This window comes from Gobio gobio (genome assembly GCF_949357685.1).
Source record: "Gobio gobio genome assembly, chromosome: 10".
NCBI lineage: Eukaryota > Metazoa > Chordata > Actinopteri > Cypriniformes > Gobionidae > Gobio > Gobio gobio.
In genome coordinates, this window is record NC_137116.1 from 32,957,505 (window position 1) to 32,980,266 (window position 22,762).

The following is a 22,762-nucleotide window of genomic DNA, read 5'->3' on the forward strand; positions in this document are numbered from 1 at the left end:
GAGCCTCCACCAACAGATTCTGATCAAGATCTGGAGGCCTTTCCATCCAACAGACCTCATTCTCAAACCCGAAGGGATCCCTCTGCTGTGACTGATTCAACTACGACAGCAGCAGGTCCGGTCCATCCACACCATGTGCCCAGACTGGAGAAATTTACTGATGATGACGATATTGAACACTTTCTCATTGCATTTGAGCGTATTGCCTTAGCCTGTAGATGGCAGAAGCCAGACTGGGTTTTTCATTTAATGCCATTGCTAACTGGTAAAGCTAGAAGTGCTTATGTGCATATGGACATTGATGACTCTATTGATTATGATAGGATTAAAGGTGCAATTCTCTCCAAGTATGACATTAACCCTGAGACCTACAGGCAAAGATTCCGTTCCCTAGAGGTGAGCCCTGACGAGAGCCCAAAGGAATTGTATGCAAGAATCAAGGAGCTGTATGGAAAGTGGATCCAGCCAAAAGGTAAAACAACACAAGAAATTGGTGAAATGATCATGCTGGAGCAATACTTGAGAATGGTGTCTCCTGAGCTGCAGATTTGGATCAGAGAGCATGACCCAGGTTCTGCTATGGAGGCTGCTAAACTTGCGGATGTGTTTGTGGCGGCGCGGAGAAAAGGACAGCCCTGGAGCTACAACTCATGGTAGACCCAGAGAGACAGCCGTAAACCCCCTCAGCATTATCAATCCACCCAACAGTACCAACCAAAGCCAGAGGCCAGGGGGGGGTAAGGTTTCCACTGGGGAGAACCAGTTGTTTAGTAGACCATCACAACCCTCAGGTAGAAAACCAATTGCTATCTCTGTGGAATAGAAGGCCATACAAAGCCCATGTGTCCTAAAAATACAGCAAAGTTGACTCGGATGTGTGTCGTACCACGCCCTCATGTGGATGCTGTTTTCAAGAATAACCAGGCTGTAAAGATGGCTGATGTTGAAGTTAATGGAACTGCGCTCAAAGCTTTAATTGATACCGGGAGTGATCAGACACTTGTACACAGGAAGTTTGTACCAACCAATATTATCAGCACCAGAGATACCATCCCTATATGTTGTGTGCATGGTGATGAGGAGTTATTCAACCGCTGACATGTATATCAAAGTTGATAATCAAACCTATCTCTTGAACATTGTGGTAGCTGATAAATTGCCTTATCCTGTTGTGCTAGGACGAGACCTCCCAGTACTTTTTGATTTGTTCGAATCAGACAAAACCAGAAAATGCTATGCTGCTGTCACCAGGGGGCAGGCTAAGAAGTCTAACGAGCACCTGGAGATCCTCAGTACCTTGCCATTCTACAGTGATGAGGCAACACCCAGGAAGCCACGTAAAACTCGTAGGCAGAGAAGACAGGAGAAATTCCTTCACACAGTTGTGAAGTCACAAAATAACACCCAGCCAGAGTTGCCTTTAGGATTTCAAATGCCAGCCAGTATCATAAACATGCAGAAAAGTGATCCATCTTTAGCATCTCTTTTTCAGAAAATTAAGGAGAAGGAGCCAGGAGATGAGCTGGGCGTGAGCAAAGAGGAGTACATCTTGCAAAATGGCATTCTCTACCGTCAACAGGAATCCGTGTTGCAGTTAGTGGTCCCCCAAGCAGCCAGAGAGGCTATACTAGTGTTTGGGCATTCTGTTCCCTGGGCTGGCCACCTAGGTAAGCACAAAACCACAGACCGCATTAAACACCATTTTCACTGGCCCGGACTGCGTAGAGATGTTGCTGAATTCTGCAAAAGTTGTCCTCAGTGTCAAATGACATCTGCTAGCCTTCCCTCCAGAGCTTCACTCCTACCACTCCCCATTATTGCTACTCCATTTGAACGCCTTGGGATGGACATTGTTGGTCCTGTTGAGAAGAGTAAAGCTGGGAACCGTTACATGCTGGTTATAACAGACTATGCAACCAAGTACCCAGAGGTGTTCCCAGTGAAGTCCATAAAAGTTAAATCTGTTGCTTTTTGTCTAGTACAGTTTTTTTTCAAGAGTGGGTTTCCCTCGTGAAATACTAACTGATCAAGGAACTAATTTTATGTCAACTCTGTTGAAGCAGGTCTATCAATTACTTGGTATCAGGAGCCTGAGAACCACACCTTACCATCCCCAAACGGATGGGCTGACAGAACGTTTCAACAAGACGCTGAAGCAGATGCTGCGAAAGTTTGTGAACAGCAGTGGTACAGACTGGGATCTCTGGCTGCCATATCTTTTATTTGCATACAGGGAAGTACCCCAAGCCTCCGCTGGGTTTTCCCCCTTTGAACTTCTTTATGGGCATGATCTCAGAGGCCCTCTTTCTCTGTTGAGAGAGAGTTGGAAGGGAGACCAAGGGAGAGGGGATTCTGTTAATGTGGTATCCTATGTTGTGCAGATGAGAGAACGATTGGAGAAAATGAGCGAGCTTGCCCAGTCACACATGGCAGAGGCCCAGAAACAGCAGAAGTCCTGGTACGATCAGTCAGCCCGTCAGAGATCCTTCAGCCCTGGACAGAAGGTGCTAGTGCTTCTCCCTAGTAATGACAACAAGCTTTTGGCAAAGTGGCAAGGACCATTTGAGATCCAGAAGAAACTTGGGCCTACCACCTGTCGGATATGGACCCCAGGTCAGTCCCATTCCAATAAAGTACTGCATGTGAATCTGCTGAAGGAATGGGTGCAACGACCTGAAAAGAAAACCGAGGTGATGCTTGTCAGAAACATTCTGGAAGAGGAGGAAGTGGATGAGCAATACTTACCATCTGAAGGTGTTCCAGTGGATTTCGATCTCAGTCATCTCTCTGAAGACAGACAGGAGGAGGTGAGAGCCATCTGTAATCTTGAAGTGTTCCAGGAGAACCCTGGGAGGACTGACCTTGTTGAACATGATATTGTCCTTAAAGAAGGTGCTTCTGTGAGACTACTCAGTTACAGGATCCCTGAGCGCCTGTTGACCGCACTGAAGGAGGAGGTGGATCTCATGCTGTCCCATGGTATCATAGAGGCTTCAAAGAGTGAATGGTGCAACCCGGTAGTCCTTGTACCGAAACAGGATGGTAGCATAAGATTCTGTATTGATTTCAGGTACTTGAACTCCGTTTCTCAGTTTGACTCCTATCCAACACCAAGGATTGACGACCTTCTTGAACGGCTGGGAAAGGCAAAATTCCTGACCACATTAGATCTTAGCAAAGGGTACTGGCAGGTACCACTGACCGAGCGATCCAGAGAGCTGACTGCTTTCCGGACTCCATGGGGCCTATTCCATTTCACGGTGCTCCCCTTTGGCCTTCATGGAGCGCCAGCTAATTTCCAGAGGCTGATGGACCAGGTACTTCGTGATTCCTCTGCATTTGCGGCAGCCTATCTTGATGATATAGTTCTGTATAGTGACAGCTGGGAGCAACTTCTGGAACATCTGAGCACCGTCTTGGGCTGTCTGCACGCTGCTGGGCTGACCGTAAATCCCGCAAAGTGTGCCTTTGCTGCATCTGAGACTGAGTACCTGGGCCACATCATTGGGAATGGGATGATACGGCCACAGGTTAGTAAGATCCAAGCCATTGAGTCATGTCCTTTACCCCAAACAAGGAAGCAACTCAGATCCTTTTTGGGCATGGCAGGCTTCTATCATCGCTTCATTCCGCAGTTTTCCACCAGGGCGGCTCTGCTCTCAGACTTGACCGGGTCCCGGAGTCCCAATCAGATCCAGTGGACAGAGGAGGCCGTGGCAGCTTTCCATGATCTGCGGCAATCAATGAGTGAGCAACCAGTTTTGTATGGTCCAAACTTTAACGACCCTTTCTTTGTGCAGACTGATGCTTCCGACAGGGGTATGGGCGTTGTGCTTCTTCAGGGGCCCCCTGAGAACCGCCATCCTGTTGCTTATATCAGCAGAAAGCTGTTCCCCAGGGAGGTCCGTTATTCGACCGTGGAGAAAGAGGGACAAGCTATTAAGTGGGCCCTGGACTTCTTCCGCTACTACCTCCTAAGGAGAGAATTCACACTGGAGACCGACCATAAAGCACTGCAGTGGATGGAGAGGATGAAGGACACCAATGGAAGAATCACCCGGTGGTACCTGGCCCTGCAACCATTCCGCTTCAGCATCCAACACATCCCAGGCAAAGAGAACCAGACAGCTGACTACCTGTCTCGCTTTACCAGCGAGAGTTCTGAAGGGGGGGAGTGTGTGATGGCTATGGCCACACAGGGTAACCTCACCTCAGTTCTAAACATTTGATTACCATTTTATTATTTCACCTCTTTAGTTTATTGTACTGATTATTTACAGTCATCTAAACTAGGATATCTAAATAACGAACACAATACAGTCTTTTGATTTTGTTTATTTGGTATTACATTTTACATTGACGTACAGGGAGTGCACTAATCACATGTTTCTTTGTGTTGAGTTGCCTGGACTGTTGGGGGCGGTCCCTTCCTGGTTGGGGGAAAGGAGTGGCTAAGGGCTGAGGAGACCTATATCCGGGAGCCAGCTCATTAGGCCATACCATGTCTCACCATGTGCCAGGGGGGATTTTGTCCTTAGTTAGTACTTGAGTTCTCAAATGTTAGTTTGTTTACCCCTTCAATGTTATTTGGTTTTGTCAAGCCATTATATAAGCTCCCTTCTGTTTTTGTGGAGAGGTCAGTTTTTTCTTTAGTTAACCTTGTGTTATGAGTTCATTTATTTGAGTTCATATTCAGTTACTTTTGTTGACCTTTTTTGTTAAGGCCTAGTTATTAATTTTGGTCCGTATGTAACTTTTTCATATTTTTGGGTAATAAAACCCCACTTCTGAAAAACCACTTCCTGTGTCCTCTTGCCTCACTGCCTTGGTCCCTAACAAAAACATTCCAAGAACATTCTTCTGAGAACATTTCTCTCAAAATCACAAGAATAAATTTCAAATTAATTTCATAAGAACTTTCTACAAATTATATTTGAAGAACTTAACAGTTATATAATCTTTATAAAACATTAATGAAAGTTGTGGTAACATTACATTAGCTGGGTTCCGACCGAATCAGAAGATCTTGGATCTTGCAATGTTGGTGTTGCACAGTTCTATACACTCCCTGGGTCGACTTTTCACACTGTAACATTAGGCCGTTTGGAATTATATGCTGTTTATTGTTGATGATCGCATTATATTTCATCTGCATCTACTTACTATGAGATTGCTTGTTTCTGCTTCTTGTTTTCCTGTGTTAATTTATTATTTTGTTTTGATCTGGAGATACTGTACTCGTTCAGGAGATGCGTAATAGTGCCCCCCTACTGCATAACAGTGTTAACAAAGATAGCCGTATAATCTTTTCAATGTCAGAAGAGTTTTCTCAAAAAAGATACGAGAACTTAGTCAATGAGATATTTGAAAAAAAACAACAACAACAAATAGTGTCATAAGTTCATGCAGCTCGCTGAAGTGCTTTGGATTTAGTGAAAAACAACCTGATATTTAAGTATTTTACAGTAATATTGTGGCAGCAGCCATCTAATGCATCAAACTCCAGTCCAGTACACTCTAAAAAAAAAAAAAAGGTTCTATATGGCACCAAAAGTGGTTCTTGGCTCGTAATCATAGGGGAACCTTTTTAAGTGCTATATAGCACCGGTTTTGGTTCTTCAGAGGTTCTTCACCGGTTCTTTGACTAAGGTGCTATATAGCACCGCTACCACATACATAACATGTTAAGATATGGTGCTATATAGCACCAAAAGTGGTTCCTGTATGATTACGACGAATAACCATTTTTGGTGCAATACAGAACCTTTTTTTTAGAGTGGGGTGGCAAAATGTTTACTTATTTTTCTTTTAGAAAACAAATAATTGGCTGGATTTTTTAAAAATCAACTAAAAATGTAAATATCAAATAATATTTAAAGAAAAGATTTAACCATTAAAGTAGATAGATGTACACGTGTCTATTACATACCAAGATGGCTGCCAAGTGAACTGACCTCTGTTAAACATAGATGTCATATGTTTGCAAGTTTTTTCCTCAGCTGACCAACAGACAGGCTTCTTTTATTTGGTAAAGAGGAGTCAAGCAAATGAGTGATGACTCTCTTTTGAAACCGTGTGTATTTGTGCATGTGTGTGTGTGCGTGTTTGTTCTCAAATGAGGGGAACAGTGAGGCTTCAGGCCCATCAATCTGGCCGCTCTGCTCTCTCTCTCTCAATCTGTTTCAGGTATGGCCTGACGTGACAGCGTGTGGGACCTTGGCTGTCCATTCATCACAAGCAGAAGAAATAACAGGACACCTCTGGTCTGTCATACTAGATTAGTCTGTGGCCTGTAACCACTGGCCTTAATAGAGTCCCCATTCACTCAGCTCAAATGTCCACTGGACCACCTCTACAACCTCTGGGGAAAGACAGAGTCAGTCCGAGAGTGTGTTCATCCAAAATAAGCACTATGAGACATCAATAACATGCGTTATTGTTTAATCCACACTTACAGGCTACCGTTCTGTTGGGAAGCTCCAGTCAGGTAATGCTCTGAGGTGAATTGTGGGCTGTCAGTGTTCCCATGTACCGTCTGATGGCCCATCAGCGGCTGCGAGACCTCTCCACTCAGCCCTGTCAGACACTAGTATATCCCTCACTCCTCTTCTCTGTCCCAGGGGCTGGATCAAGCCCTCAAAATCAATGCTGGGCAATCTATAATATTCCTTAATTGGTGATTAGCAGGTACTTTGTGGATCACAGGTCCTGGCTGGAAAATTAGCCTCTGCCTTTAATAAACGTTTGACCACATGCCACTGTGGAGGTGTAATAGCTGCTGGAGAGGTTAGCCGTTAGCTTAGTGTTCTCTGTCGCTCTCTCATTCTCTCTCTCTCTCTCTCTCTCTCTCTCTCTCTCTCTCTCTCTCTCTCTGAGTATCTGTCTGTTTCTCTCATATTGTTAGTGATGTTTCTTTAAAAGCTTTGATAATATATCCTCAAATAATTTTGGTGTGAAGCATTTAAGATTTTATTGAAGGAGACAGCAGAATGTATATATATATATATGAATTATTATAATAGTCGCACTTCGTAATTAGCACATGTCCAATATATAAAAGGGTGTTCTGCAAAAGTATTATTATTATAATTAATTTAGTTCCATTTCTAATAGTTATTATTGTATGGATAATGGTAATAATATTATTAATAATTATTATTATTATAACTATTATTATCCCCATCATTATTTTCAGTACTTTAATAATTATTAGAAATGTAACTAAATTTCAAACTAAATGTCCTTACAATAAGTCCTTGTAGCCTATACCGTATATAGACATGTATATTTGACATATTAAAATATTCCATGTTTCAAAGGCCAAGAGGAATGATTTTTGAGTAAATGTGTTTACCTTAATTTACCTAGAGTAAATTTTACATTAAATTAAAAATAAATAAAAATGTCAGAAAAAAGTTTGCCTCAAATGTATGTGTCCGCACAGTACAGCGAATGAGACCCATTGTTAGTGTATTTATATGATTAAACAGAGTATTGTTCGAACAAAAGAAGTTAGTAAGGCAGTATGTAAGACAGTATATATCCAATCACCTTCTTTAATGTTGGATCATTAAAAATGTAGCTTTCTGTCCTAGACTTCAGTAAACTAGTCACAAAACAGTCATTTAAGCTTTCTCTCCTTTTCTTTCTTCTACCCAAAGCATTCTCACACAATGCCAGCTGCGTATCTCTGCACATCCTCTGTTTTCACCGTTAATGAAATTCAGTTGGACAACAAAACCAGAAACAATAGAGCAGAGACCATCAACAAAAGCCAGCATTTGCATCTGCTTATCACCAACACCACTGCCATTGTCTCCAGACGGCGCACGCTGGCAACGCTGGTGCTTCCTCCTTTCCAAAACTGCTCGACAATAGTCGATGAACAAAACAACACGAGGCTGAAAATACTGGCGATTTGAGCTGCTTGTTTACCTGTGGGTTCTGAGGGGAGGAGGAGGAGGAGGAGGAGGAGGAAGAGGAAAGGAGAGGAGGAGGCCCACAGCGCGGGTGCCTGTGGCAGGCAGCGAGCGGGAGCGTGGCGTTGGGAGCCTGACCCTGGCGCGGCGCTCATTGTGTAGTGCGGCAGTGTAATGAGGCCCTGTGTGGATATTGATATGACAGAACAAAAGGCCAAGGTGCAGTAAGGACAGCAATCCACACGTTTCACACCATTTGTTTTTCACACCGTATCCATCACATTAATGGGTCACCTTTCTGTGACAGCTCATGATTACCTGCTTACCCATGGAGAGAAAGAGGGAGAGAGAGAAAAAGACAGAGACAGAGACAGAGACAGAGAGAGAGAGAGAGAGAGAGAGAGAGAGAGAGAGAGAGAGAGAGAGAGAGAGAGAGAGAGAGAGGGAAAAGGTATTGGGTGAAAGAGAAAAATGGGGGGTTGAGGGAGAAAAGAGATGGGAGACACTGAGACACTTGGGGAAGGATGAAAGAGGGAATAGATTCGGAGAGGGCTTTTTTTATAAGGGGGTAAAGGGTGAGCACAGGTTGGAGAGGGCTGAAGAGAGGGGGCGGGGATGGGTCCTGTACCATTTTTTAATTCTTTCATGAAGATTGGCTCGGGCCCTGTCACCTTTTCCTGCAGGGTGAATTTATGACAGGTCAGTGTGCCACCCAGCCTACTGATGGATGGAGAACATCATAGTTTATTTGGGGCAGAAGTGGAAAACGCTAGAGCCATTTCCCCATCGCTCCCCGTGCAGCCTTTAAAAAAAGATCATCATGGCGCCCAACGTGGGGCTGAGGGTCAGCGCGAGGGGGTCATAATCACTCATACAACAGAGCAAGGGTGAGACCAATTCCTGCACCTCCATTCCTTAATCCTACCACACAAAGGGGAGAGTCTGTCGAGAGCTCCACGTCTACAGCTCGGGGTTTCGGAAATGTTTGGAAAACTTGTATGTGGTAATTAAACATATGGAAGCACATTTTAGCCTCAAAGTTTAAAATAATAAATCAGTAGCTATGTTTCCACTCAAAGCTGCGAATTTAAGCACATATCGCATATTTGCGAAAAAGCAGCGTTTCCATCCCAAGTGTTCAAGAGAACTATACATTATAAACGCAATAAACATTGTCATGTTATCGTGCGTTCGGATGCCTGATGTTTGGGAATGCAATCAGACAGTTCTGGGATGTCATTTTACCCAATCTTTCTGTTTTTTTGTTGTTTATCAAGGGATTTATTCAATAAATGTGTTTCCATCAGTTTATGCATTCCTTATCAGATAAAGAATTGATCTGCCTCAATTGAGCGCTTTTTTAGAATTGATGCGCATCTTGGTGTTTACATCCAGCGTTTTTTGTTGTTGTTTTTTTTAAGAATATTTAGAGATATAATGTTGAAATTGTGAACAGTAATACAAAATGTGAGATGTATTTGCAATTGCCAGGAAAAAGTCACAATTTCAAGTAAATTAAAAATTTTGAAATTTACAAGAAAAGGTCAAATTGTGAGCTATAAAGTCTTAATGAGAGAAATTGTCACAATTATGAGACAAAGCAGTATTTGTGAGACATGAAGTTGAAGAGTGACCTGAAGAGTGAAAAAGTCACAATAAGGAGAAATAATGTTGAGTCAAAGTCAAAAAATAAAGTTTAACAAAAAAATCCTTAAAACAGAGAAATGCAAAATTACCTTTTATTTATTTACTTTTTCCAAAACTGAACTGTTATGCACAGAGAAAAAGGGTGACAAAGTTGTACCTTTAAGGGTACGCTGGGGCAGTACCCTTAAAAGGACATCGTTGTACCTTTTTACTCTGCATATTAAAAGGTAGTACCTTAGAGTGAACATACGTACCTTAAGAATTTTTTTTGTAGTAAAAAGGGTACAAAAATGTCCTACTGTCACAGTGACAAGCTGTTGTACCCCTAAAGGTACAATTTTTACACACTTTTTCTCTTTGACAGGTGAAAAAAAATGCATTTCTATTTATTTACATTTATATATATATATATATATATATATATATATATATATATATATATATATATATATATATATATATATATATATATATATATATATATATATATATATATACTTTTTTTCATGAAAATCCACCAGGGGGCACATGCCTGTTGTTCACGTCCGTCCTGGTTTAAGGACAAGTTTACTTTTCACCTTCAGTACCATCTTAAACATGATCTGGTTGGCTATTTTATAGATTAATTATGATAATTGTTCAAACCGTTTTTTTTTTATGCATAATGTCTTCAAATAGTAAAGTCTTCAAATGAAACACTATTAACGTTTAGCTAGTTTATTAGCGATAGCTAGTCTGTATTTCCATTAAATATATCAGAAAAAAAATCTATTTTAACTTGCACAAAATATGGGACTTACACAGGCTGTTTTAGAAAGAGTTGATGTGAGAAACTCAAAGATTGCTTGAAGACCCTTGAAGGTAATTGCACCCTTTTCCTCCAAGCCTTTTCATGCCGATTAGAACGGATGTAAAAATGGGAAAGCCAGGGAAAAAAATGTATTCATCTCAATTGTGGGATGCAATGCTGGAATGGCTCACTCTCGCTAGTTTGTCCAGTGTTTCCTCATCGGCGGGCAACAATAATTGGCCATGCATGGCTCATTGAGCGATGCACATGGTCTCACGCGCTGCATTCCCGTTTGCTTTGATGCCTTTTATAGTTGCTTGCTGAGCTGAGGCAATACGGCCTGCCACTGATGCCTCTTCGCGAACAATACACTTGCTCTAATCGTAAAGCAAGCATCAATTTCCCAGACACACGTTTTGATGAGAACTGCGAGGAGAGGTTATCATTCCACGGCCCAATAATATCATCTCATTCAAAACAAACAGCAGTTATGAAGTGTGCCAGGAGATATCTCCTAGTGTGATGTATGTTATGTTAAGGTTTGTTTACTACTTATTTCTGCCCAAATCCGCTTATGCTATCAGTATCACTCTTTTGTTCCTTTGTCCTCTCCTCATACCACTACCTTTTAGGTGAGTCGCAATGTCTTATTGATCTTTCACTGCTCCCAGAGACACATTTGTTCTCCATCTCCATATCTCGCATCACTTAGAATAAGCACTTTGGTCTGGAAAAGTGACAGCGCAGCGCAAAGAAGGAAGTAGACAGGATGAAAAGGTGCTATATGGTAAAATAAAGACTCTAGCTCATGGTAAGTCCAATCTCAGCACTTCAGTCTGGTGCCAAGAGAGCATGAAAGAGTCATCAGCAGAGAAAAGCCACACCACATTGTCCCCAAATTAAAAGTCAAAATGCCATCTTTCTTCCTAATTGCCTGGGTAGATTATCGGACACTGCAGAAAACACCACTGCACATGCACTTTATTTGCTCATCTGTTGCTGTGGACTTAGTCCACTAGGACTTCTTCCTGACCGTACATGCATCAATCAGGGTCCCGACGGTCATGGAAAACCCAAATATATGAGGGAACTTTAGTTTAGTTTTGTTTTGGGAAAAGTCATGTGCTATTGAATTCATGTTCTAAAACATTTCATAAGCTAGAAATAGCTTTTTTAGTACAATTTTTACAAGCATTTATTAATCAAAGTTCAAATTAATTTATAAATATATTATTGTTTATTCATAATTTATTAATGCTATTGAATATATTTATACTTGAATATATATTTATACAGGCTCTTAAAGGGATAGTTCTTGCAAAAATGAAAATTACCCCATGATTTACTCACCCTCAAGCCATCCTAGGTGTATATGACATTCTTCTTTCAGATGAACACAATCAAAGTTATATTTAAAAATATCCAGACTCTTCCAAGCTTTATAATGGTAGTGAATGGAGGACCTGATTTTGAAGTCCAAAAAAGCACATCCATCCATCAGAAAAGTAATCAATACCAGAAAGACCTACCAATAAGACTCCAGGGGGGTTAAAAAAGGCCTACTCAAGCAAAGTGTTGGATTTTTGTAAGAAAAATATCCATATTTAAAACACTATACACTTCAATATAACTAGCTTCCGGCAGACAATGATCAAGTTGCAAGTTGCTTTATGCCAAAAGAGTAACCTCTGACGCGATGTATGACGTCGGATGTAGGAGTTGTGTAAGCTTTGACGCCTCTCACGGCTCAACCATATAGGGCTGGGCAACAAATTCAAGCCCCTCCGACATTTCTTTTTATCATACATTTGTTTTAGACTTCTAATTCGTGACCAGTGTTTTGCTTCATCATTATGCCATGCGTCAGGTCAGGGGTTACTTTTTCACCGTAAATCAATGCATACGGCCGCTAGTTATTTTAGTTTATATTTAGTTTTAAATATGGATATTTTACTATAATAAACATATCGCTTCGCTTCAGAAGGCTTTTATTAACCCCCTGGAGTCGTATGAAGTACTTTAACTCTCTGAACCCGTGAAACCATCAGTTATGACTGCAAGATCTTTTGTTTGAACAAAGGGGTTCACAGCTTTGACTAACTAAACAGCGATTTTGTATATCGTACGTTACTTGCATTTTGCCTGAGCAGTTAAAGAGCATCCGATGTACGCTCAGGAGAAAGTCTTGATAGTTCGGTCCAATGGTGTTGAAGTTGCAACAGATTTCTTCTGTGTTGACTGAAGAAGATATGATGAACCTGCATGGTTATTTAGACTCTGTCGTGGTCGAGGAAGTTGCACATGGTTTGGGGTGTTTCCGTCCCACACACGCATGGCAACCAGGTGAGGCAGGAAGAGGGCTGATGGTTTCTTAGTGCAGTGACGGCGAAGATGCAATTTCCTTCCGAGTTGGAATGAGGAAATTTCAGGCCGACTCTTTTGGAAGAGTCTCCTAGGTGGAAAGTGAAGACATAACATGCTGTGGTTGAGGCCTGCGGAGGCCAGGCAGGAGCAGCAGTAGAAAGAAACAAGGCCTTTTAAACCTCTGAGGATAGCCTCTCCCTCTTGGGGTCAGTGAGCTAATCATACTTAGGCTTTCAGAGGGAAAGTTTTACGATCCTTTGTCTTCTAGAAGGGCATTTGGATATGTAATTTGATTGGGTGCTAAAGAAGAAGCTTCAAGATAATACTAATATTTTGCACTAATATTTTTGATAGGTATCAACATATCATGTACACAATCATTCAGATCTTTAAATTACAACTTCTTAGACACCAAACAAAGGTATAGGTGAGGTTACTTTAACTGCTGGTTAAAGTAACTTTCGTAGAACATGCATAAAGACAAAATCCATATGAGAGACACTACGCAAGACAGTTCTAATCATATACAAAATGTCCTGGGATGCACGATCAGTTTGTCTATAAATTAATGCAGGAAAGTCAGTTTAAGGGATATGGGCCATATCTCCCAATTGCCCTTGTTTTTCACATGATTTCAAGGCATAAACAAAGTCTTATCTGATGGTAGCCCTGGTAACTGAGACCTGTCCTGCTCTATTTGCTCTTTTGGGGGAAGGTTCGTTACTAAGCATAAAGCATTTAAAGCGTATTTGTTAAATGTAAAAAGTAATTATGCGTCTGATTTGTCTCAGTCGTTACCTAATTCACTATCATTATAAAGCTTGAAAGAGCCAGGATATTTTTTTAATATAACTCTGATTGTGTTCGTCTGTAAGAAGAAAGTCATATACACCTAGGATGGCTTGAGGGTGAGTAAATCATGGGGTAATTTTCATTTTTAGGTGAACTAACCCTTTACTTTTATTAGAAATATTAAAAATGTACTAACCTAAAATCTGTGAAAATGTGAAGTAAGTATTGTTCATTGTACCAAATCATTCTTAAAAATCCTTATCCAATCACTAACAACTGGAGAGAAAAAAAATCTGAAAAGTCATGGAAATTCATTGGTCATGGTGTGAGAACACTGAGGGCCTGAGAGACAAGTACAGTCAGAAAGGAACACTTAAACATGAGTTATATCAGTAAATCTATATTGTGCCGAGCAGGTGTAAATCAGCAAAGAGGGAGAAAACCGTCTGACAAGTTTTGCCATTAAAAGATAATTGTAATCAAGGTGCAAGATGAGCAGTGAAGAGGAGCTGGCAGAGAGATGGACAGCCACAGAAAGATGGATTGTTTTAATTTGCGCCAATTAAATTGAAGTTCATCGGATCATCTTCCTCAATCTTCATGAATACTTTATTTTCAGACTGCTATGAAGCTATTAAAAAGAGTGATTGGACTCCAAGACTCAGTATACCATATTTTATGTTGGACCGTCATTAAAGACTTTTTGCATGCATGCTCTTCACCTTTTGTGTATAATGAGTTTGTTGATGCAGAATGGCTGAAATGGGAGATGCAAAGGAAGATAAAACTTATACAAAGTAAGATCTACATGAGTCAGGCCTGAATCCTCAGATGGGCTGTTCGGTCCTCCTTTGCTGGACATGCTGAACGCATTGAAGCCTTCTCAGGATGTTTGATTTTAGTAAATAGCTGCGAGCGCTATACTTTAGATGTACACTATAATGTTTTCCATGTTGGTGCCAAATGTGCAATTTACGCTTGTAACATTCTCATGGATGCCGACCAAACAATTTAGCAGAGCTCTCTTTCTGTAATTTGCATTCTGAAATCATTTTCTAGCCATGTGCACACAAGTTATGCATACCGCACAAAAGCACATGCTTTCAAATCACGCTTTGAATATGTCAGCACGAAATTACCCATGCATGACTAAAATATAGGGTGTGGGCTTTGTGAAGACAACTTTATCACTTGCTCGATTATAGTTCCTAGTCAGGTTATTAATAAATCAAACTAAATGCTGGTTTGTTATGTAATGTGGTGTTTATGGTCTCCCCATGAAATCATCTCAGCATGGTTTTGGATGAAACGGTCCTAAACTTGTCTGAAATTAATTATTTAAGGGAATAAACAAAATCGATTTTACTTTGATCCTGCAACGCCCAACACTTGAGGCATGCATCAAACAACCACTCAACATTTTTTAAAAGTTTATTTCTACTTCTAAATGTCAAACATTAACTACAGATGAAGAATACATTTGGTTACTTGCATGGATAATTTAATGTAGCAAAAAAAAGCAAGTTAAAGTGTATTCTTTCTGCGCATGCTGCCTTAAACGATAAAATGCAATGGTCGTTCTGCAGATCTACAAAGGTCAATAGCCACGTTGATGCTTATCGAGTGTGATCCACAAACAAAACTTTAATACATTCAGCCTAATGTGTATTTTCTGGGAGGACATGGGGACTGGAAACTCTCACACACACCAGAAACTAAGAATATTCGAGGCTATTGGGTATTGGCACATGTACAGTAAAATGGTGTAGTAAATCACAATTTCATACGCAGGATATGCGTGAACTGGCAAAGCAGCAATGGAGAGAAACAAGAGCTAGAGGCAGTATTCATTCTTAGGCCAAACTAACCCTGAGGCCAGAAAGATTAGTATTTTGCTGCTATTTGGCAACCATGACTGCGTAACCTTGCTAAGGCCAGATTAGCATTTGGGGCCTGGAAGTAAAGAGTCAAGACGCCTTAAAGCATGTTCCATTTCAGCCTGCTGCCTCCCATCAGGACAAAACAAATACTAATGAAGGCCCTCACTGAGCAGCCTGATCACTGGAGGAGAAAAATATATTTCAAAAGCATGTTGGGTGTCATAAAGATACAGAACACATCAAACAGCAGATGAGTTCACATGGTGACATGCTGCAGTGGTGAGTACTGAGTTCTTATCATTAATGAAAACTAATTATTAATACTTATTAAACAAATTAAAATTTTGTATTTCAAAATAAAAAATTTATAAAAAATTACCACAAATTGTAATTTGAACATGAAACCTGACAAACCACCAGCAAAAAGCATGAAACAGCATTAAACATTTTTATATCTTTAAGAAAAAAACTAAAATAAAAATTAAAAGAACAATGATTAGAATAAACCTAATTAAAAATAATTTTAATATAAAAATCTTAAATTAAATTACATTTTAAATGATAATAATAAGAAGAAATTGTATTAAAATAAATGAAAAATGCAAACGGTAATAACCCTGATGGTGTGCAGGTGGCCACACCCATCATTGCGGAGTCGCTTTTGGGCATACAGTGTTGGTTTTACAATATTGGAGATGAATAAGGATTCCTATAAACTTCAATAAAACATAATTATATGACTCCTACAGCATATTAACCAAAGGTTTTCTTTTAAACCAGAATTTTATTGGCATATGTAATTGTGGTGTTCTGGACCAGGTGTGATTTTGCCTCCCTAAAGAAGTCCTGGGCTTGTTATTGCACCTCTTTATCCAGATTGGAGTGGGGTTGTTAATTAGCTAGACCTTGAATTAGATTATTTGCATGTCTGAACAAGGGGTAAGGTATTAATGCTCCCTCAAGACATGCTGTAATAACCTCTTCAGTGGCTCCCTGGTCCCTGTGGAGCCGAGCGAACAGGAGCCAGACAGCCAGCCAGTGAGAGAGAGGGGGAGAGAGCCATTTCATCCAATTAGCTGTGGATTATGCTGCCCCTCTCCCTTTGAATCCTATTTGCTGTGATAAGGTGTTCTCCTGAAAGGGCCAGGCTGAGCTTGAGCTATCCAGGGAAATGATTAATTCACAAACCCCCCGAAATTAAAATGCAGTGGCTCTCATTCCACATCCACTGACATGTAAGGAATAAGGCAGAAGATTCCACTCCGAAATCAATGCAGGCACCGAACGGGGCAGCTAAGGAAGGCAAGAAGCCGGCCAGGAGGAATATATTCGACAGAATCTTGAAGCTTCACAACACATTATATTCAACATTTCCAACGGCAGGCGTATGTGGGGTGTGGTATAATGGATGATGATCTTGAATTATTCAAGTCTTCTCTGAGCTGTGCGGGAAGTGTTCTCAGCAAATTGTGTTGCTTCAGCATCAGTAGCGCTGCCCGTGATATTGAAGTTTTCTCGTTCAAGTCGTGATGTTTATTCATTGTTTTCCTGCTGGGACGGGGGCAAAATCTGATTTACACTCACAATTTATTCAACAATATGAAACATAATACACCCTTCACTTCTAATCCTGCTTTGAAAGCAATTTATGCAAACAACTTTTGTGCCCTTTTATTGCATTACTGTTAATTATGCATATTTATTTATTGACTATAACAGGCCACTCCATTTATTCCATACATTCCTTTGTTTATTCACTCATTTATTTAATTATTTATTTTTACAGGGGTCAATGACAGATAAAAGCGTTTAAAATACATGTTTTAAAAAAACTAACTCATATATGTATTCATGATGGTTTAGGAAGCATTTTTTTTTATCCTAAAAGTGTCATGTGGTGTAACCATCAAGGAAATATTAACAACATTTTTTTTTCTTATACCTTGAATATTTTATGAGTGTACACACTATACTCATTCATTCAGAAATATTACGTTTTTGGTGAGTCAGGGATATAAATTTGGTGAATTTTTGGCAAAAAAAAAACTTAAGAGACTTTTTAACCTTGACAAAGTCAGGAGGATCTCCAGGGGTCCCTTTTATGATATAATTTACCATTTTATGAAGCTTAACTGGATAAGCATGTTGATAGTGACACCTAGGTTGTGGGTTCAATCCCCAGGACTATCAAATCCATAAATGTAAGTAAAATGTTTTACATATTTTAAAAACATTTCCTGACGTCTGCACCTCTCTCTGGCATTGTAAGACTAAAATTTGTTCTTCTCTCTCCGATCACCTTTGTTTCCACACGTCACCTTTTATCTGAGAAGTGTCCTCCACAGACCCAACAGAAGAATGTGTGGAGAATCTAAAGTATGCGGTTTATATATTTCCAAACCCCTTTGACGCCCCACAAACGATGTTTAAACACCCTGCACCTAGGGTTTAATTAAGTCCCTCTAATCGTGTTCCAATCGCGAGCCTGGACGGATGGGCTGGAATTCCTGATGTGCATTTCTGTCAGTCTTAATTGGATAATTGATTGCCAATTTGAACCTGGCCACACACTGCATACACAATAAAGAGCTTTGGCCATGTTCCTTGAGGATTCATTTTCCGACCGAATAAAGATACTGCTTCGATAGGCAGCAGTCCAGTCATCCACAGTCTAAGGCCAGTCTCACAGAAAAGAGTTCTTGCTCTCGGCTAGTTATGTTGAGTGCCCGGCTCATTTTTATAGTAGACCAGCGCATTGTGAACACATCGTTATATCGTCCAAACGACCAAAAAACAAATCAGAATAATAAATAATCTCAGTGCCATTTTTTATATTCACAAATAGCAGACAGAAGCACAGCTGATGTATTTATTGAGGCCTTAAAGGGATAGTACACCTAAAAATAATAATTATTTCATCATTTACTCACACTCATGTCACTACTTGAATGACTGAATGAATAAAAATTAGATATTTTGAGAAAAAATTTAAAGGTTAAAGTGCTTTTGACCATTCAATGAAAATGTAAGACCACAATTATTGATAAGAATGAACACTAGAGAAGAGATCACGTCGGGGTCACCACTTTGTAAGGAACTCCCATTGGCCCAACGACTCCGTGGGCGAATAAATAATGCGTCTTTTATATGTGCTTCTGCAAAGTTCCCTTAATTAGTTATAATTTCGTTCCAATTTGACTCTAGCTCTGCATTTAAACCGAGACCTACATGCATTATAACTTCACCCTGATTCCGTTGTTGGGCCAATGGGAGATCTTTACAAAAGTCAATGGGGTCCAAAATAACACTGAACCCCATTGAGTTTTATTGTATAGACAACGAAAATACATTTTGTTTCTAAATTTCTTCTTTTGTGGCAGAATTTTCATTTTTGGGGTAAACTATCTTTTTAATTTTTTACAAACCTTTGTGACCAAAAGTCACCTCAGAGCACATTAGGTCATAACATGCACACACACTTACAAGCTTCTGTACTTCTTGTAATTACTGGAGTGGATTACTGAACCACTTGCAATGCAGTAATGCTTTTTCCATGTTGAACCAAAGGGCCTCTGGAGACCGTGAGGCCTATCACAGATTTCCTGACAAAGAACAGATGTAGGAAACCTGAACACGCACACATTTCCTATGTGTCAGATCGATATTTTCCTGACACATGGGAGTGGTCACACACTGTTCTGTTCATATTCAATGACAGTCAACATTTGATTAAAAAAACTACTCTTAGACATTTTTTAAATGTGCCAGACAGTGTCTTCTTAACTTCAGTTTGATGCTAATTAATGTACTGCTCTGTCCGGAAAAGTTTTTGTGAAAATATCAGAGCACTTAAGATATTTGACATTCTGATTATGCTTTGTGACATCGATTGGCTGACACGTATGGGCTTTCTTGGATGAAATGCTATTTGAAAGTGAAAGTGAAAAGGAAAACAATTCCTGTTGGCTTTCAGAAGGACGTAGTTCATTCTGTAGTTCCCCATTGACTGGTCCCGCTCGCGACATCCAGTCTACCAAATGATCTTTTCATTATTTACTCGATAAACTAGTGAGTCCATTCGTCAAGTGTTTTGTTGGACATTTACTTAGATGGAAAAATATGAGCACTGAATCAAAATCTGTCAAGGGTGGATCGATGGTGCAAAGCAGAGGAAAACAACTCCATATTAAGAACAGAAACAGACAAAAACAACTTTTGGGATTTATTTGTTTACTATTCTTCATGTGATTGTAACACCAATAAGAAGCCATGAATGTGTCCATCCATGCAGATCCATAGCAGGATCTATAATCTTTGCTCAGGCGCTCTTCTTAAATTGTTTCATAAATATTTTTGTGGTAGACTTCATAAATGTGTTTCTGTCTCTAAAGTACAAAAAAATAAAATAAAAACATAGTAATTTTCAGGGTTTGCAAAAATTTTTATAAAGTAATATCCAGGGTGTTTCCATGACATTGCTAATGTGTTTTGAGTGGTTTTAGCACACTGCTCTGTGGTTGCTAGGATGTTGCTAGGTTGTTCTATGTTTTTTAGGGATTGATTACAGGCCAAAGTCTTCAGCTCCAAGTCACTTTGATATTCTGTCTGTAGCAAGATACTGTACACACCAAATATTGATATTTAGAGGAAGGAGTAAATGTAAAATAGCAAAGGAGCAAAATAAAATAAAATAAAATACAAATTTCCACACTTTTTTAGACAAATTAATAGTTTTTTGATTGTAAGCAGTATCAGCTTTTTTACTTGAACAGCACCTGAATTCCAAGTTGTACAGTAAAATGACTCAGGAGGACAAAGCTCCACTTGAATATTTGCCAATACTGTAGTTTTCTCTGTGAAGGTTTAAGGATAAGCTTTCCACTTTCAGAAACGTGCGATAGAGAGAGAGAGAGAGAGAGAGAGAGAGAGAGAGAGAGAGAGAGAGAGAGAGAGAGCAAAGCACTTTTCCACCACCATTTGTACTGAGTGAAGTTTCTTTGGAGTCTCCTTGAGACAAGTGACCAGAACGGTCCAAAGTGAAGGCCTTATCAGTCACCCACACAATGGTGCCACCCCATGAATTATATTGGTGGGGGGAGGAGGAAACCACAGAGGGGCCTTGCGCAAACCGGCCGCATTGTGGACCATCTGGGTGACAATAAACACCTCCCCATTCGCTTTCCTCCATCATTCAAGGCCAAGATAGCAGATCTGGACCTAAACTATAGCTCACTATCAGTACTATCACTGCCTGACCTGGCAAAGAGATGGAGGTGAGGCTCAAGGATATCTCTCACTGGACGGGCAGGGGAGGCGGGGGTGTTAAGAAAGTGATTATAGCCATTCTGTTGAAGATGGAGGTGCTTTTGTGTGGAACGGAGGATGTGGCTAAAACAGATAAAAAGAAAATGGGAGCAACATGCTCATATATGAAAAAGCTCAAAGTTTTAAACACTACTGAGTTAGATTAAAAGCTTTTTTAGTATCTATGGCAATCAATTATCCAATTAAGACCTTTTGTAGTAAAATTAATTGTAAACAACTGGATAAAACATTTGTTGGTACATCCAAGTGTGTGTGTGTGTGTGTGTGTGTGTGTGTGTGTGTGTTCATGTATGTATATTAGGGATGTAACGCTTCACATTGATTTTAGGGTCACAGTTTCAGTACAGTTCGGTGTGTGCTATGTTCAGGGAAAAAAGGACTGCTGTTAAATAAAAATCAAGAAGAACAAATAATTAAACTACAAGGAAGAGCACAAATAAATACAATAGAGTAAAGACAATGATACAATAAACTGTGTTTTCCAGGTAATTTGGATATCTAACAGTAGTTTTCAGCCTACAGAAACTGAATAAATGAATCAAATGTAAAATAACCGTGCATATAATCTTCACTGTATGAATCATTATTAAAGTTACAAAATCTATTCAGTCAAGAACAGTGAGTGATTTCCTTGTCTTTTGTTGTTTGATTAACATTCAAAACACAGACAGCAGGAATATTACGCTGCTGTCACTTTAAGAGGTAAGGAACGGACACATGAACACATGCATTTTCTTTCTTGACTGTTTACATTCCTTTAAGACATAACCTACTATGTTTGCTAGGATACTCACCAATAAGGACACGTTGACATTATTTTTATGTGAATTTGTCCTTTCAAGCACAAGCCTTGAAAGAGAACTCAATATTTGCGCGTTGCCTGCTCTTTCGCGTCTTCTTCTTGTTTAAATTGGCGAGGCTTAAATGAGTTTAGTTTAAACACAGTGTTTGGGTCCCACCTGCGTTCGCGGTATGGCATAAATGAATGGTTATATAAAAGCATATGGCACTCCTATTGAACAAAGTGACTGTTTTTTTATTTATTTATCATCGCTGTTGTAACGTATTGGGAATCCAAAATGCGTATCCATTGGGGATGCCACAATTCTCAATATAATATTGAACCGTTCGGTACGGCCTTCACGGTTCAAGACGCGCCTGTGAATTGTGGTTTTTCGGTTTTGCATTTAATTAAGTATTTTTCTACAAATTCTATAATTTGCCTCCATCCCAATATAGCTACTGAACAACGCGACATACATTCACATCACATGTTAGGGGTAGAGTTATACTCACGGAACACTGTAATTATTCACAATCACGAAAGTTCATTATTTGCATGCGTTTTAAAGCCTTGCCGGCTCATTCGCGTGCATATGCACTGTTTAACATGCACTTCTCCGAGCGCGCGCACTAAACGCATGTCAAACATGTGATTACTGGACTAAGTAGTCGTCTTACTGCGCTAATACTGTCAAATACACACATGGTTAATATAAACACAGTCGGTTATGTCTAAAGTGAAAGTAAAATCGGCGCGTGTCTGTGATGTATGCAGGTCTTACATTGACAGCAGCAGCCTAGTGAACGGGCTGTCCTTAAAGGGACAGTTCACCTCTAAAATTATGTCATTATTTACTCACTCTAATATTGTTCCCAACCTGTATTCATTTCTCATTTGAGTGAACTATCCATTTAATGTTAATGCAACAACAAAAGACAGAGAAAATCACTCACTGCTCTTGACTGAAAAACTTTAATACAGTAGCTTTAATAAGAATCAGTGTATATTTTATAGTGAAGTCTATGTAGTGTTTTATTTTTACATTTATTCATTCAATTTCATACTTAAATGCTGCTGTACAGCTCTGAGCTGACAGTGTAAATCATATATATATATATATATATATATATATATATATATATATATATATATATATATATATATATATATATATATATATATATATATATATATATATATATATATATATATATATATATATATATATTATACAATACACTAGGAATGTGTACAAGGGTTT